At 37.1% G+C, this 19,069-nt stretch overlaps 1 long non-coding RNA gene across 1 annotated transcript; it reads right to left on the bottom strand.

Annotated features, from left to right (window-relative positions):
- Positions 1–1,405: 1,405 nt before the first annotated feature.
- LOC120107235 lies at positions 1,406–7,087 on the bottom strand. Its single transcript, XR_005509131.1, has 3 exons — positions 6,739–7,087; positions 2,956–6,155; positions 1,406–2,918 (listed from the first exon to the last, which is right to left on the bottom strand). It is a non-coding gene; the product is annotated as an uncharacterized LOC120107235 (long non-coding RNA).
- Between the last annotated feature and the right edge of the window lie 11,982 nt (positions 7,088–19,069).

Genomic DNA, 19,069 nt, shown 5'->3' with positions numbered 1-19,069 from the left:
GCATGCAAGGCATCTAAACCAAACACCTCAATTATGAATTTCCAAAATAATTTAAGAGAATAAATTGGAATCTTATTCCATTGACTAACTCAAGTCATAATGTCTCACAAGTCTAAATATGCAGCGGAATAATCATTTACCAACATGCAGAAACCTAGTTCTTAAAATAATAAAAGTCCACCAATCATAATAAATGTCCATAATAACAAATCAACTTAAATAACCCTAATCTAAGATAACTTGTGCCACAATCCTTCTAGTCGCTCTCCCAATTTGAATCCCCAATAGACTAGTTCTCGAAATCTGTAAAACAACAAGAGAGGGTATAATGAGCTAGACAGCCCAGTAAGTAATGAACACTCTAGCTAGATAAATCAAGCAATAATATGTGGAAAATAAATAAATATGCAGTTCCAAAGTATAAGTCAAATATTTCTTAAATTCAAAAGATTCTTTTACATATTCAATTTATCATGTCGATCCTGGACTATGACCACATGTTTCCTGTGGCAGGGTCATCAACACCGACTAATCTTCTTGCGGTGAGTCCTTCAGGACAGTCAATTGCCAACGTATCTGCCCCCATTGGCGGGGTCCTCAACATAGCCAGGTCGACAGTTCAGCTTGTTCTCTATTTCATATTTCAGTTATATATAAAAGAAACATACAATGTCAAAACCAAATGTCGTTCATATCTTAATTTCTTTCAATTTATCAGATTCAACTCAACAGCCAGGAACTATGACCACATGTTCCCTGTGGTAGGGTCATATCACCGACTATTCTTCTTGCGGTACCAATGTATTAGCCCCCATTGGCAGGGTCCTCAACATAGCCCGACTACAAGTCTGAATCTATTTCAAGTCATAATCTTTTCTTACATTATGTTTAGTGTTCCAAGCCAAAAGATACAATGTCGGAGCAATTAAACACAATTCAAATCAGAAGCAAATACGTTCAATCATAATCATATAATATTCTAAAATACACATATAATCCATGCATCAAATTCGAAATCATAAATAATTCGATTCGTAAAACAGATATTTACTTTGCCGATAAATCTAGGAAAGAGGTTACATCACTTACTTGCGAACGCGGTCCTCAATAAATCCAATTAATTCCGTAAATCCGTCGCAGAACCTAATATCCAAAAATCATATTCTTCTTTTAAAATCCATCACAATATATGAATACAAAAACTTAAATTTTAATATTCTCCCATGGCTGATCCTACAGAAGTGCCTAGCACCCTGAGTTCGGGTTCATACCCGTAAACCACCCACTCTCTTTATTCATTTTTTTTCTTTTTCCTTCTTCTTTTCTTTTTTTTTCTTTTTTTTTTCTTTCTTTTCTCTTTTTTTTTCTTTTTCCTTCTTTTCTTTTTTTTTCTTTTCTTTTCTTTCCTTTTCTTTTTCTTTTCTTCTCTTCTTCTCCAGAAACTTCCCCCGACTTCTTTCTTCCTTCCCCTTCGGCGAAACAGGGGATCCGTGACCCCCCTGCCCCCTTCTTCTTCCCTCTCGGTCGGGCCTAAGGGCGGCCGTGGTGGCCGGCTCTGACAGCGGCAGGAGGTGGCGGAGCAAGCCCGGCCACTCCCAGCGGTGAACAAGGCCAGTGGCGGAGCACTCGGCCGACCGATTTTTGGACCCAAGTTTCCGGTGATTGGCCGGCTCCAAAACCTCAACACATCATGGCTAATCACCAAGAGAGGAGGAGAAGGCCTTACCTCAGCCCCGACGAAAGTCCGGCGGCTTTCTTCCTCTCCGGCGGTAAGGAAGAAGAAGACCCCTCGTACCGAAGAAGACCCAAAGCCCTCTATCTCCCTCTCTCTTTCGCTCTCTCTCTCTCTCTGCCGGCAGCCTGAGGAGGAAGAACTCAGGTGTGGCGGCTCTACCTCGAATGGTCTCAAAGGGGAGGAGGAGAATGCCCTAAAACAGGGGATCCCGGCTTCTTCGGGATGGATCCCCTCCACCTCCTCACTGTGTGCCCTCATGTGCAACGCACGTGAGGCCGGAACTGGTGGCTGGGCCGGTCAAGTGGACCGGGCCCAGTTCGGTTCAAAGCTTGGGTTTCACATTCTTCCCCCCTTAAAATAATTTCGTCCTCGAAATTAACTCACTTAAAGTTTCAAATTATGAAAATATGGAAACATCATATCATTCCCGAGCTCCTAAACAATCCCCATCTCGAAATGCAAGCTCACAAGATTTTGGCAAAATCATGGCATCTCAAAACTTAATCCTTTCCATATATGATTCATAGCAAGATTTTTTTTTTTTTTTTGATCTCTTTCAGAATTAAGACTAACCTTCCATCCTTGGATTAAAATGCCATAATTCTTTTTTCGAAGAAATTAATTGCTCTTTATTAATTCTACATAGAAATTTAATGGGTTAAATGTAAGTAGGAGAAAGCTTTAGTATCAAATGCTCCTCATTTTTTTTTTCCATGATATAATGATCAACCTTTGTCTTATAAAACCTCAAGCCCTTTCAAATAGCCAGATTAACAATGTTAGAATTAGGAATAGGAGATCCATGTTAAAACTTTCCAGATCTAAGTCCAACCAAGTAACCATCAATCTGTTAATACTAAATTTAAGATGCCCAAGATTCTCCCAGGAATTGTCAACAATAGAAAACCCCACTGATGAAAATTACATAGCTACCTTCAGATTATTCATAGAACCAACAACATTCTTCTCTACTAGAAGACTAACCTCAGTCTTCCAATAGTTCTACTTATCAATATAATTTCATCTTATCATAAGAATAAGGTCCAATACCTCCAGATTTGGTTCTTTTATAGATGATGTAAATCAAACTTCTTTCTCTCATAAATAAAAAATCAACGTCTTAATTTTGAATAAGAACATCAAGTTTCTTTGTCAAAATATCAACTACTCTTGATTAATCGATCTATCACTAGATTAGGTTATAAATAACTCTAATCCACCCCTAGTGGAATATTCATCAAAGTCACTTGACAACCTCAAGTTCTTTCAAATAGAGGGTTGATATTAATTGAAGAAGTACAAGCTTCAGATTTAGGAGGAAATAGGTCTACACCAAAATATTCCAGATCCAAAATCAAAATCGATGATCTATTAATTCTAGTCTCAAGATGTTAATCATTTCCTTAGCATGACATAAAATTAGAGAACCTAAGATAGTGCAGCGACATCCAAAAATTCAAAATCAAATCAAGTCTTTTGTTATTAAAACTTGCCGAATTAAAGGAATAATACTTCTGACCAACTTAGAAAAATAGTTCAGACCACTACGCTTTCGTTGCGCACTCTGATTCAAACTACCAAAATTCTTTGGATTCACTAATAATTTTTTGATCAAAATACTATTTTGTATTATGAACTAAAGAGATCCAAAATTTCAATTTCCACGTAAAGCCTAAAAAGAAATCTTTGATTCTCGTCCCCTACTTTACCTCCAGCCATCCGTCTAGATTCACCCTCGGGTCAAAATTAATTGAATCTTAATTCTCTTATCAGTTCAACTAGAGGATTCTAAGTCAAACTCCACGTAAAATCAACCAGAAGAATTCTCTCAATGCTCGTCCAAATTAGAAGGCGTTAAATCAATACAAATGAGTAAAACCAACTCAACCATCCCTCCTAACGTTTTCTTCATCGAGATCTTTAGCATTTATCAAAGATCCTTCATCATAACCATGTAAGCCTCTAAAATACAAATTCTTTATGCAAATCTAGATTTTTATCAGCAACCGCAACAATATTGACAAAAGACCCTAGATCGGCTTAAATCCAAACTTTGAATTGAAGTTTTATATACATCACATAGTCTCTGATAGACAGGAACAAGATCTATTATTTGGATCCAAAGACGATAATTTAAATTAATAATAATCCACAGAGATGAATAATTTACAATCTCCAATAAAATTATTTCTTCAAGATTGATAATTATTTCTTAATTCTGTCAAAAGCATAAGCTACAAATTTAAGAGAAAAGAGATCTATGCTAAAACATTCCAAATCCAAGATCAGCTAATGCAGAAACCATTAATCCTAGACTTGGGATGCCAGATTTCTCTCTCTCTCTCTCTCTCTCTCTTTTTACAACAGATAGAAGAACCTATTAATAACATGATAATATCCAGTCAAAATCAAAAACACTATTCTTTTCTTTGACAACGAAATTCTCCTTAACAAGGAAACCCATCAGAAAATATTTTCCAATCATAGAGTTAATATCGTTGATCATCTTAAAATAATTTAAACAACCAGTATTCTCATAATTTACTAAATTACTTCCAATCAAAATCCCAATCTATATTGTAATTTGAAAAGATCTAAAATTTCAAATTCTCGGTAAAGCCAAAGAATAAATTCTAGAATTTTATCCCAAATATATTCTCCATCTACACAGGAGTTTCATACATGATCCACATACAGTTTTCAATCCTCGAAGAATATTTAATCAAGCACTGTAAAAAGGTTTCATAGCCCAAATCTTAAACAACTTTATATAAATGGATCTTAATTTGCCTCAAAAAAAATTATCTTCAAAATTAAGCAAAATCATAGTATACCTCCATATCAACTTTTGAGTTTACAAGTTCACTTAAATAATAAATAATCATAATGCATGATAATATTCTATGGCCAATCCTTTTGCACTTAATTTAGATCCACATCTAACTAATTATAACTTGATTCATAGATTGCCCAACCTTCCATAATGTATCAAACCTCATAAGTAAATTCAATCATAATTTCCTAGTAACCTTCTCATACATAATATATCACAAGGCTTAATAGAAAATCTTGAAAGTAGCTTACAATGCAATTGACATGGATTCACGTCCAATGCCCTTAGTGTTTATCCACCTACACTCATCTTATGTCAGATTCTTTGTCTTAGATTTTATCAACCTACGCTCTGATACCACTTAAGTTGTCACGCCCCCGTCCCGAGATCGCGGGCCGGGGGTCGCGCCAACCGCCGCACACCCGTAGGAAACTCTCCCCACAAGCATGCAAGGCATCTAAACCAAACACCTCAATTATGAATTTCCAAAATAATTTAAGAGAATAAATTGGAATCTTATTCCATTGACTAACTCAAGTCATAATGTCTCACAAGTCTAAATATGCAGCGGAATAATCATTTACCAACATGCAGAAACCTAGTTCTTAAAATAATAAAAGTCCACCAATCATAATAAATGTCCATAATAACAAATCAACTTAAATAACCCTAATCTAAGATAACTTGTGCCACAATCCTTCTAGTCGCTCTCCCAATTTGAATCCCCAATAGACTAGTTCTTGAAATCTGTAAAACAACAAGAGAGGGTATAATGAGCTAGACAGCCCAGTAAGTAATGAACACTCTAGCTAGATAAATCAAGCAATAATATGTGGAAAATAAATAAATATGCAGTTCCAAAGTATAAGTCAAATATTTCTTAAATTCAAAAGATTCTTTTACATATTCAATTTATCATGTCGATCCTGGACTATGACCACATGTTTCCTGTGGCAGGGTCATCAACACCGACTAATCTTCTTGCGGTGAGTCCTTCAGGACAGTCAATTGCCAACGTATCTGCCCCCATTGGCGGGGTCCTCAACATAGCCAGGTCGACAGTTCAGCTTGTTCTCTATTTCACATTTCAGTTATATATAAAAGAAACATACAATGTCAAAACCAAATGTCGTTCATATCTTAATTTCTTTCAATTTATCAGATTCAACTCAACAGCCAGGAACTATGACCACATGTTCCCTGTGGTAGGGTCATATCACCGACTATTCTTCTTGCGGTACCAATGTATTAGCCCCCATTGGCAGGGTCCTCAACATAGCCCGACTGCAAGTCTGAATCTATTTCAAGTCATAATCTTTTCTTACATTATGTTTAGTGTTCCAAGCCAAAAGATACAATGTCGGAGCAATTAAACACAATTCAAATCAGAAGCAAATACGTTCAATCATAATCATATAATATTCTAAAATACACATATAATCCATGCATCAAATTCGAAATCATAAATAATTCGATTCGTAAAACAGATATTTACTTTGCCGATAAATCTAGGAAAGAGGTTACATCACTTACTTGCGAACGCGATCCTCAATAAATCCAATTAATTCCGTAAATCCGTCGCAGAACCTAATATCCAAAAATCATATTCTTCTTTTAAAATCCATCACAATATATGTATACAAAAACTTAAATTTTAATATTCTCCCATGGCTGATCCTACAGAAGTGCCTAGCACCCTGAGTTCGGGTTCATACCCGTAAACCACCCACTCTCTTTATTCATTTTTTTTCTTTTTCCTTCTTCTTTTCTTTTTTTTCTTTTTTTTTTCTTTCTTTTCTCTTTTTTTTTTCTTTTTCCTTCTTTTCTTTTTTTTTTCTTTTCTTTCCTTTCCTTTTCTTTTTCTTTTCTTCTCTTCTTCTCCAGAAACTTCCCCCGACTTCTTTCTTCCTTCCCCTTCGGCGAAACAGGGGATCCGTGACCCCCCTGCCCCCTTCTTCTTCCCTCTCGGTCGGGCCCAAGGGCGGCCGTGGTGGCCGGCTCTGACAGCGGCAGGAGTGGCGGAGCAAGCCCGGCCACTCCCGGCGGTGAACAAGGCCAGTGGCGGAGCACTCGGCCGACCGATTTTTGGACCCAAGTTTCCGGCGATTGGCCGGCTCCAAAACCTCAACACATCATGGCTAATCACCAAGAGAGGAGGAGAAGGCCTTACCTCAGCCCCGACGAAAGTCCGGCGGCTTTCTTCCTCTCCGGCGGTAAGGAAGAAGAAGACCCCTTGTACCGAAGAAGACCCAAAGCCCTCTATCTCCCTCTCTCTTTCGCTCTCTCTCTCTCTCTGCCGGCAGCCTGAGGAGGAAGAACTCAGGTGTGGCGGCTCTACCTCGAATGGTCTCAAAGGGGAGGAGGAGAATGCCCTAAAACAGGGGATCCCGGCTTCTTCGGGATGGATCCCCTCCACCTCCTCACTGTGTGCCCTCATGTGCAACGCACGTGAGGCCGGAACTGGTGGCTGGGCCGGTCAAGTGGACCGGGCCCAGTTCGGTTCAAAGCTTGGGTTTCACACAAATGGTCTCGAATGGACATCTTCCCAGCCGAATAGGATTAATTCCTCTGCTTCAAACAGTTCAATTCCCATCTTCCCAACTAAGCCAAATCAAATCCACGAATTATCTCCCTTGCTCTGCATTCGCATGGGATCACCTGTGTCCAACGAACAGAGCTCGTCCAAAGAACTCCCTTCATCCTGTTATGATCCATCCTCACCCGTGATGGATTCCTCCCACGCATCACGCACTCCGGCATTTCCTCCCAGTTGTCCGTAAGTTCTTCCCAGCTTCTTTCGCTTCCTCCCAACTTCCGAATCCAAACTCCATTCCATCCGTGAAGGATCGTCCCCAGCTCATGAATTCATTCCCTCTTCTTCCGGACTGATCCCAGCTGGATTCCCAAATGTCCCAACATTCCAAAGCTTCCACGAATCACGTTCCCAACTAAAACCCATCTCCCCTGTTCCCAGTCAAAGGAGTCCTCCGGATTAGCTTTGATCCTCCCAGATCCTCTCGTTCAGGATCAACTCCATTTTCATCCCAGCGTCCGTGTGTTTCTCCCATGCTTCCGAATCATCCCCCAGCCATCCCAGATCCCGTTAACGAAGTCCCAAACTCCCATCGTATCTCCATCCCGTTTGCATACCATTCACAGTTCCGCATCCAAAGCTCCTTCCATGAAACAGAGCCCCATCTGGATGAACCCAAATCCCAACATATTCATCTCCCCTGTTTCTATCACCTCTCAGCCAAATTCCCAGCATCCCATTCGTAATCCATCAGTCCGCATCATCCAAAGATCTGCTCCCAGCCGGATGAAGGCTTATCCCGTGATCCTTTTCTTCCGGATTCGTTTCATCCATATCCACGCACACAATTCCAGCCTTGCTTCGTTCTCCGAATCCCCTGTTCCCACCGAACTCAGGATCCGATCTTACCTCCCAGCTCCTTCATTCCATTCTCTTCCCAGTATCTGTATCTTCACGTCATCACGGATCAGGTCATCATCCCGAGCATCACAAAAGAACACTTTTTCCTTATCCCCTGCTTCCGCGGAACAGGATTTGGATCTTCCAATCGCGAGCTTCACGACCATGGATCCAGAGAATCAAGCCGTCCACGTCTCCGCGAAGCAGCTTCAGGCGTTTCCTCCGCGTGTCTTCCCTCCCGTCCGCGATTCAAGGCCTCTTCCCTCCACGGATGATTTCATCTCCCCTGCTCCATCGTCCACAGATTCTCCCAGTGTCCGTTCTCATCATCCCAATCTTCTCCCGGATAAGCTCCAGTCCCTGTAACCTCCAGTCCCTGTAACCTCCCGCGTATTCTCCGTGATTCATCCTCATCTCCTCTCAACCAGGAATAGAGGGGGAGTTGCAGCCTATAAAAGGCCCAGGTGTGAACCGAGAAGGGCATCCTTCTCCCCCCACCGGGGGGCATTCCCTCTTCCCGCACCGGGGGCTGCTCCCATCATCTCTCGGAGGCCAAATCCCACAGGAAGAAGAAGAAGTAAAGGGAGAGATAATAGTTTGGGATATTCTGGGAATTACTTCCCACAAAAAAAAAAAAAAAGAGAAAAGAAATGAAATGATAAGAGGGGAGTCGTCGAAGGAAGAGAATGAAGAAATGGGAGCCCGCTGCTGTGCCACTGCTGCTGTCACCCACGACTTCATGGAAGGCTGATCTCCTCTCCAGGGTTGGATGCAACCCTAACAAAGGAACACGGGTTTTAGATTTTATTTTATATTCTTGAAGTTGTATGAACTTATTGTTTTTAATGAATATCTTCTTTTATTTCATGTTTAATTTCTGTGATTTTACAATGGGTAGTTTATACAACTGTTCTTCATGATCACTAAGTAAATATAAGATAGTCCATGCTTAAGGAAGATGCGGTGTGCTACCACCTTAGATTAGGGTAGACATTTCATGCCAACTGAAGATGGATTATTCCCAAATTGCTTTTGTGAATTTCTATTTAAATGCTTATTAGGCTTGTAGCCAATTTGCATGTTAATCCAAGAATAAATTTGATGACCCAAAGATTGATTTAAAGATTGATTTTGATGATCACAAAAACCTGGAAGTATAAATACTAATGTTTGTGTTGCAAGGAGAAAGATATTTATTTTGCAAGGAACATAGCAAGTTGGAAGAACACAAGAAGGCCTCCAAAGCTCTCAAGAAAAGTTGGAAGAAAGTTACACTTCATTGGCCCAAGTTTCAAGTTCAAAGGACTCAAGTTGGACGAGCAAATTCAAAGGAAAATCCAAAAGAATAGTCCTCGAGTCGACTCCTGGATAGTACGAGTCGACTCCAGGGAGTAACAAGACAGAAACACAGAGAGGCTATTTTGGACTCTGAGAGCCGAGTCGACTCCTGAAGAACTCGAGTCGACTCCGATGGCTGGCAGGTCGACTCCTAAGGAAGCTAGAGTCGACTCCCAGAGGAAAACAAGCAAAAAGTCAGAGAGACAATTTCAGACACTGAGAGCCGAGTCGACTCCCGCAAAGTCCGAGTCGACTCCAAGACAGCGCGACCCCAAAAGACAGAAGACCGTTTTTTGGATACTGAGGGCCGAGTCGACTCCGAGACAGTTCGAGTCGACTCCGAGACAGCATGAGCCAAAAGACAGAAGCTCGGGAGTTCGGACTCTGAGCACCGAGTCGACTCCCAGAATTTCCGAGTCGACTCGAGTGAGCAAAGTTGAAAAATGCATCCATGGATTCCTTGGGATGAGCCGACTCCAAGAGTGCCAGGTCAGCTCCAGACTTTGGGGAGTCGACTCCGGGACAAGTCGAGTCGACTCCCAGTCGAGACAGCACTTTAATTCGAATTTTGAACAGTTGCCGAGCCGTCTCCAGAAAAGCACAAGTCGACTCCTGCAACAGGCCAGTCGACTCCAGATCGCGCGAGTCGACTCCGATCCCAACGGAAGCTTTGTCAGGAGTTGCAGACTGTGCATAACGGCTCTATTTTTGTCTCTAACGGCTAGATTTCTGTTTCCACGACATCTAAAGCTATAAAATCAAGAGGAGAGCTAGGAAAGAAAGGATGGAAGTGGGAGAGAACATTTAGAGAAGAGATCTCAAAGAGATTACAAGGAAAATCCTCCATAAGCACAAAAGGGCCATCCAAAGCGAAATAGAGAGAAGAAGAGCATCCAAGTGAATCCCAAAGCTTCCTCTCCATCCGTGTGCTGCCTCGGAGATCCTCTACTTCGTGCCAAATCAGAAGAGGGTCAAGTAAAGAAGAAGCCGAGCTCCCTCATCTTCAAAACTCGTTTGAGGGCTTCTCTTTACTCTATTTGTTTATATTGTTACATTTGCTTGTTTAAGAAGCTTTGATCTGTTTTAACCTTTGTTTTAATATCTTGTAACTTGATTCAATCAAGGGATTGAATCAAGGGGTTAAGGTTTGTTGGTGAGCCAAAGGGAAAACCAACGGTGTTAGGTTGTGGTTGGTGAGCCTTTGGAAAAATCAACTGGGTTGATTGTGAACCCGAAAAACAATCGTTGTAAGGTTGTGGTTGGTGAGCCTGTGGGAAAACCAACTGGGTTTGATTGTGAACCAGGAAAAACAATCGGTTGGTTCTAGTCGGTAAGCCTGTGAAAACCGACCGAGTTCGTTGTTATCTCGCAAAACAACAAGTTGGGTTGTGAGCTTGTAAAACAACCGGCTGTAATCTGTAGGATTATAGTAAAATTCCCAAGAGGTCTTGGGGAGTGGATGTAGGTGCTGGGGTGCACCGAACCACTATATGTTTGTTGTGTTTGTAATGCCTCTTGTCATTGTCTAACTTACTCACTTACTTACTTAGATAAATTACTTGCTTAACTCTTATCCGCGCATCCTTTAGTTGCAAGCATATTCAATCAAGTCACATTCTATACATCAAACTGTTGCTAAGTTTAAATTTCACTGTGCATCTATACAACTTAGCATAATTAATTGAAAAGTTTTAGAAGTAGTCTAAAAGTTTTAAAAGACCCAATTCACCCCCCTCTTGGGTTGTATCTACTGGGCAACAAGTGGTATCAGAGCAGGTGCTCTAAGATTAATTATTGATCTCACGATCAAGAGCCAAAGATCATGATAACTCAAATAGATAGTTTTCTAGGAGAAGGACAATTAATTGATACACCTCCACTATTTAATGGCATAAACTATACACATTGGAAAGCACGCATGCGCATTTTTATACAATCACTTGATTATAATCTATGGAGTATTATAGTCAATGGAACACACACAAACACTAGTCATAATGAGAAAATGGTTCAACAAAATTCAAAAGCCATGAACCTATTATATTGTGCATTAGATAGGAATGAGTTTAATTGCATATCTTCTTGCATGACTGCTAAAGAAATATGGAATATGCTTGAAGACAAATATGAATGCACTAACAAATCTGAAACATCATGTGTAAAAGAAGAGCAGTATCATCCATGCTTCGTGGCACATGAGGTACGTGCTGAAATTGAAAGCACTTTTACATTTAATGAACTTCACGATGTCTTTTCTGATTTGTATTTAGAATATAAGAAACTTATTTGTAAGAACAAGAACTTAAAGAATGAAAATCAAATCCTAATAGATGAACAACTGAAACTAACTAATAAAACTGAAATCTTAATTAAAGAAAATAAAGAACTAAATCAAAGAAATCAACTTCTCACCGAAAGCCATGATAAACTTAAGAAAAGTAATGAATTACTTTCAGAAGATAACAGAAGATTAACTAAAGAAGTTGACAAATTAAAACCTATTATTGAAAGATTTACTTTCAGCTCTGAAAAATTGAACCTAATGATAAATAATCAAAGAGCTGAATTTGACAAAGTTAGATTGGGATATCAACCATGGTACATCCAAAAATCTTTCAAGAATACAGTTGTTAAATCCTCCATTGCCTATCCTAAAACAGATTTTTATAAATATGATGAACAAAAGTTAATTAAAATCCCTTTTGCTCATCCTGAAATAGTTTTTCATAAATTCAATGAACCTAATGAACAAAATCAGAAAATTAAAAATTCATCATCTACTTATGTTAAATCTATGACTGTTAAATTTAACAAGAATATGCAGAAATACACATCTTGTAATCCTAAAATCTACAGGCCTATGGACAAAATAGCTATTAAGAAAATATGGGTTCCAAAAGGAACAATAATAGCTAACCTGCAAGGACCCAAAAGAGTTTGGGTTCCTAAGTTGAAAATCTGATTATTTTTCAGTAGGTGTGTCTAGCTCTCCAAGGTTCTAATAAAAGATATTATCTGAACAATGGGTATTCTAGACACATGTTGAAGAATGGAACTTAAATGTAAACAAGAAAAATAATTAAAATAGAAGAAATAACTTCAAATTTCTCCATCTTTCTATATTATACTTTACTTATTGTTGGATAAGTTGCTAGATGATTAATCAATTTATTAAGAATAACTCTATGAATTCTCTATATGCTTGATTGAGAGCTTTTATTCATGGCATTATTGTTTATTGATCATAGATATGAAAATGTGTACTTGGTATGCCTTTGAATATATGCACTATAAATACCAAGATTAAAGAAACCATCTTTGGCATATAATATCAACTCATGCGAGTATGGATTTAATTTCAAAAGACTTTGTCATTGGTTTACTTAGATTATCTTCTACAAGGTCAAAGTTTGCTATGCATATTAACTAAGGAAACAAACAAAAACCAATTTCTAAATCTAAAGATGTTGTTTCCAACACTAAGTTTTCAACAGCTTACATTGGTTTTGTTCTTGACACTTAAATTGAAATATTTTCTGCATTAGCACAAACTCACAAAAAGGGATCAAATGAAAAAGGTTTGCAAACTATGAAAATAAAGAAGTATCATGGCATAGTGTTGAAAACCAATTGTGTATTAAGTTGTGCACAGAAAATAATATTGAATGCAATTGTTTCTGCACCAAGAACACCATAAGTAAAATAGGGTTAATAGAATTCTTGAAGAAATGAAAAAGACAATTGTGTATGATAGTCATTTTAAAAGCTATCATCACTGCTTGTCATACATATGATTTCTATTAGATCAATTTTTGATGAAAACTCCTTTTGATCTTCTGAAAAATGGAAAATGAAACCATTGCATATCTTTCATATTTTTCAGTCATACACGTTATGCTTGATATGTTCTTTTGAAAATAATGCCAAATCTGATAAAGATATTTCTATCCTTGGATATCATTCATCAAGCAATGCGTATAGAATGAAAAGATTCTAGTTGAAGAAATATCAATTCAGTTTATTCTTTATGAGACTAATGATTTATTATCAAAATACTAAAATCAAATTATATATGTATATGGTTAATCTTTTACATATAACAATCTGAAAACTTGTTAATAATTAGAACCAAATTGAGTTCTTTAGAAATGCACTTAATGAAGAAAAATTGATAACTACTAAAAGACTAAATCAAGAAAAGATCTTGATGAAATTCTTGCATGATTAGAAGTAAAAGATCACCATTATCATTTGCTTGCTTTATGAGCTTTATATTCTGACAAATGAATGTGTAGAATACACTCCTATGTGGTTATTTCATTTAAAAAAAAAGGAAATCTATGTAAAATAACCACCTTATTTGAAAACATTCATTACAAATATGATAAAGCAATTTGTGATTTGGAACAAGCATTAAAAGCATGATAGAATAATTATTTTATCATATACCTAATAGACCAGATTGTGTGATCATTATGTGCCCTTGTGCAAGACTTCAATCTAACTCTAATGAATCATAATTTATTGATAACAAATGAATCATAATCTGAATTTTGATAGAAACAATTGTTTAAGGCAATTTGATCAAAACTTAGCTAGCATGCCTTATTGACAATTATCTTAAGCAAATAGAATCTAAGCTAAATTGATATTAAAAATAAGAAATTGATGTGATCTTAATAAATCTTTCTATTGTCTCACATGCTTGTACTTAAACCATATTGGTTAATGAAACCATCTCTTTAGTTCAAGTGATATGTGCTTGCTTATACTTAGGAAATCTCTTGAGTAAAGTGACTCAACATTCAACTAGTATCATATCTTATATTGAGTCATCTAGTTAAAAATATGGTGGATGAATGTTTTGTATCTTGAAGAAACTAATGACTTTCTTTTAAGAAAGAAAAGGAGCTTGCAGGATCCTTGAGCAAGAAAATGAGAGATTCCAAGTTGAAGGACACCTCCATAAAAGGTACAATAAACATTCACATGCAAACAAGAGAGAGGACTTTCTTCAGCCAAAAGGTTACACATAAGAAATCTAGTAGGTATTTGACTTGAAGAATGCAGAATGATTAGGTAATTTTAGATACCTCTCTCATAAATTAGCTGAGCAAAGTCATTAACTTAAATCTTACTATGGCATGATTAAAGTCTTTAACTATTAATTTCTTGATATCATGTCTATATATGTATTGATTGACTTATGCTTTTAGAAATTGTTTCATGGTTTGCCCAAACTAAAATATATCTTTGCCTATGTCATAACCATGAACTACACAAGTTTATGCTTAAAATTTTTGATTTAAAATGACTTGTGAGAAGCTATGAATTCTTGAGCATAATGAAAATGTTGTTTGCATGATATACCTCTATATGATACATTTGATTATTTCTTTATTCTGCTCTTTCAAGTAAATTACTTGAGAATAACAAAGAGAAAGAGAGATAAAGAAAAGATAATGGATATTATTCAAGAGAAGTAAAATCTAAGTAAAGGCAAATACTCCAATCTTAAGAAAAAGCAAAACAAGCATAATATATTCAGCACTTGTGTGAGCATTCTTTTGGAAGGATAAAATCCGTAATGAATTACACTTAAATAGAGGGAGAGTTTAAAGTAAATAGTTTAACCTTTCTATATTGCTCATCATAGGGATGGTGCCAATGGGGAGGCTACTGGTAGTACCCGGCACTATGTGACCCAACTATTCGGTGTAGGGCATATTAGGGACGGCACAAGAGGGAGGCTATTGGTAGTACCTCGTGCCCCTTCCAACTCCACCGGATAGGGAGCAAATAGAGTATTGAGCATAAGAAAGTAAAAATGAAAGACAAAGCAAGTGAAAGTATATAAAAAGAATCAAGTCAAATTTTTAATCACTTGAAAACACACAATAAGGTTGAAATCAATGCAAGAGTATGTTTAAATAGGGAGAGTTTATTTGAAAAGAATTGATTTTGACCATTGACATGCTTGTTATTTCAGTTTGGTCATTCACGTTTATCTTTGAAAGTTAAATAGATGTACAAAAAGAAGAAGAGAAGGATATTTCTATTTAGGCAAAATGAATTGATCTTGATCTATCTTTCTACTTGCCTAACTTTGATACATAATGTCCTAACACTTGTTAAAATATCCTCCATCGTGTATCGAAACTCAATATTAAATATAAAGATTCTGAAAGTGCTCTAATGTTATTGAAATATGTGTTTTCAATCATAATGATTTAAGATGAGCTACAATGTGGAAGATACATATCTCAATTATGACTTTGAAAGCCTCTATTGAAAATCTTTATGAAATTCAGAATCTAATTTTATATAAAAGCTTAAACTCAATATGATTTCTAAATAAAATCTTAATGAAAGAAAAATAGAATTAATTTTGATGCCTTGGTTGATTGCTCCGATACGCATCCGAAACATATCATTACTTATCTTTAGAGTGTACCAATATTGGTCCAAATGATGTGTCTTTCGATGATCTTGATTGCAAACAAAAATTTCTAAATATATGATTTTATTTTTGATATTAAAAAGATTTATTGTGTTTCATGTATACATTGCTCAAAAACTGTGATTAAGTGAGGATGATAGTGTTATTTTGATGATTAACAAGCAATTATCTAGAGTATGCTATAAGTTAAATTGATACTTCATTTATAAGTTCATTACTCTCAGTATATTTGTATGAATTGATATAGAGACATGTCTTTGTTCATTTGAATGAATCTAACCTTGAGATGCAGCAAAGTGTGGATTGAGTCGACCCAAGGATGATTAGGTCGACCCCGGCACATCAAGAAATCATTTGGCACACTTCTGCAAAAATGGCACAGATGAACAGTGAGTTGGGTCGACCCAAGGAAAACATGAGTCGACCCAAACATCAAGATCCTCAAACAACTCAGAAAATAGTTCTCTGGATTTACTGAGAGGGTCGACCCAAGAAGAAGTTGAGTCGACCCAAGTAAGCCTTGAGTCGACCCAAAGAAAGGTTGAGTCGACCCAAATGAAGAAAGGCTGAAATTCAAGATTCTGAATTTTCTGAAAGTTGGGTCGACCCAAGAAAAGTTTGAGCTGACCCAAGGTTGAGTCGACCCAAGAAAAGTTTGAGCTGACCCAAGGTTGAGTCGACCCAAAGAAAGGTTGGGTCGACCCAAGGGAAGGAAGGCTGAATTTCAAGTTTCTGTGTTTTCTGAGAGGGTCGACCCAAGGAATGTTTGAGTCGACCCAAGTGAAGGTTGGGTCGACCCAAGGACAGGTTGAGCCGACCCAAACCGGGCTGAACATAACGGCTAGTTGTGCAGAAATGCTTTTTGGACTCCCAACGGCCTATAAACGGCTAGTTTCTTCAATCCAACGATCAGAAAGGACTATTTGGAGGTTGGAGAAGTATTTAAGAGGGAGTATTCATTAGAGGAAGCAAGCTTTTGGGAAAATACATCAAGTGCATTCAAGAGAGAAACCCTAGCAAGGCAAGCTTCATCCAAGTGCTTCATTCAAGAGTCAAAAGAAAGGGGTTGAGCAGATTCAAAGAGTCATCAAGAGCTCCATCCTCCCTTGAAGAGTGAAGCATCCTTGACAAAGAAGAGCAAAGCGACTTCAAAGTGATAAATACTTTCTAACTCTTCTTTGTAGTTCATATTGTTTTATATGCTCATTTAGGAGTTTGAATCTTTTCTTTTTATTTATTAAACACTTTGTAAAGGTTCGTTGGTGAGCCCGCAAAACCAACAAAGGTTTTTGGTGAACCCGGAAAACCAAAGTGTATAGGTTCGTTGGTGAGCCCGTAAAACCAACAAAGGTTTTTGGTGAACCCGGAAAACCAAAGTGTATAGGTTCGTTGGTGAGCCCGTAAACCAACAAAGGTTTTTGGATTATGAGCCCGGAAAACAATCCAACTGTAATCCGCGGGATTATAGTGAATTTCCAAGGGGACGCTTGGAGAGTGGACGTAGGTGCTAAGGAGAGCACCGAACCACTATATATTGTTGTGTTTGTGTTGTGCTTGTGCTTACGTTTATTCTTGCATCATCTTCTATCTTTGCACTAGTTTAAATCATTCAAATAGTTTAAGGAAGCATCCACCGCACTTAATTAAGAAAACGTTTAAAGCACCAAAATTTAGAAGAAACCAATTCACCCCCCCCCCTCCTGGCTTGTCACCTTGGGCAACAAGTGGTATCAGAGCAAGGTGCTCTAATAGTACTCATTGATCTCACAATCAAGAGTTAAAGATCATGACAACCCAAGTGGGATATTCTATGAGTGAGGGACAATTAATTGATAGACCTCCACTATTTGATGGTATAAACTACACATATTGGAAGCACGCATGCGCATTTTCATTCAAGCACATGACTACGATTTATGGAGTATCATAGTCAATGGGCTACACACAAACACTAATCATGATAAAGAAAGGGCTCAGCAAAATGCAAAAGCCATGAATATTCTATATTGTGCATTGGATGATAGTGAACTTAATAGCATATCTGTTTGCATAACTGCTAAGGAAATATGGAATATGCTTGAAGTTAAATATGAATGCACTAACGTTTCTAGTGAATTTGAAACTAGTTCCGAAGAAGAAGAGCATCAAACTGAAACTGAAAATCTATGCTTTGGAGCACATGAAGATGAGGTATGTACTCGAACACAAAGTGATTTCTCATTCAAAAATCAAGTACATACTGAAGCTCAATCTGATTTTACATTTGATGAACTTCATGATGCTTTTTCTGATTTATACTTAGAATATAAGAAGCTTAGTTTAAAGAATAAAAAGCTAAATCAGAAAAATCTATCTCTTGCTGAAAGCTATAATATAACTCAGAAAAATAATAAATTACTTTCAGAAGACAATGAAAGGCTAACTAAAGAAGTTAACAAATTTAAGCCTATAGTTGAAAAATTTACTATCAGCTCTGAAAAACTGAACTTAATGATAAATAATCAAAGAGCTGAATTTGAAAAGGCTGGATTAGGATATCAATCTTGGTACACACAAAAAACCCTTAATGATATATGTGTTAAATCCTCCACTATCTATCCTAAAACGGATTCTAATTTATCTAATGAACCAAATGAACAAAAACAGAAAATTAAAAATCCATCATCCACTTATATTAAATCAATGTTTGTTAAATTTAATAAGAGTATGCAGAAATACATTCCTTATAATCCTAAATTCTGCAAGCCTATGGACAAAATAGCCATTAAGAAATATGGGTTCCAAAAGGAACAATAATAGCTAACCTACAAGGACCCAAAAGAGCTTGGGTTTCTAAGTTGAAAATCTGAATATTTTCTGTAGGTGTGTCTAGCACTCAAGGCTCTAACAAAAAATGCTAATTTAGAAATTGGGTGCTCTAGACATATATTAAAGAATGAAACTTAAAATATACTTTAGAAAAATAATTGAAATGAAAAGAATAATGAAATTAGTAATCCTTGCATCTCATCATTCTCTTTGCCTTAGTATCTAATTAAAACATAAATTGGAGGTATTAATCAATTTTGTGATATAGGTAATATTTTTAAAAATATAATCAAATCACTTCATTTTATAGTATGCCTTACTTACTGCTGGATAAGTTGCTAAATGATTAATCAATTTATTAAGAATAACTCTATGAATTCTCTATCTACTTGATTGAGAGTTTTTATCAATGGTATTATCTTATTGATCATAGACATGAGAATGTATACTTGGTATGTCTTT

Source organism: Phoenix dactylifera, unplaced genomic scaffold (assembly GCF_009389715.1).
Source record: "Phoenix dactylifera cultivar Barhee BC4 unplaced genomic scaffold, palm_55x_up_171113_PBpolish2nd_filt_p 000803F, whole genome shotgun sequence".
NCBI classification, from domain to species: Eukaryota; Viridiplantae; Streptophyta; class Magnoliopsida; order Arecales; family Arecaceae; genus Phoenix; species Phoenix dactylifera.
The sequence above is the reverse complement of the archived record's forward strand: the minus strand, read 5'-3'. Positions and strand labels throughout refer to the sequence as shown.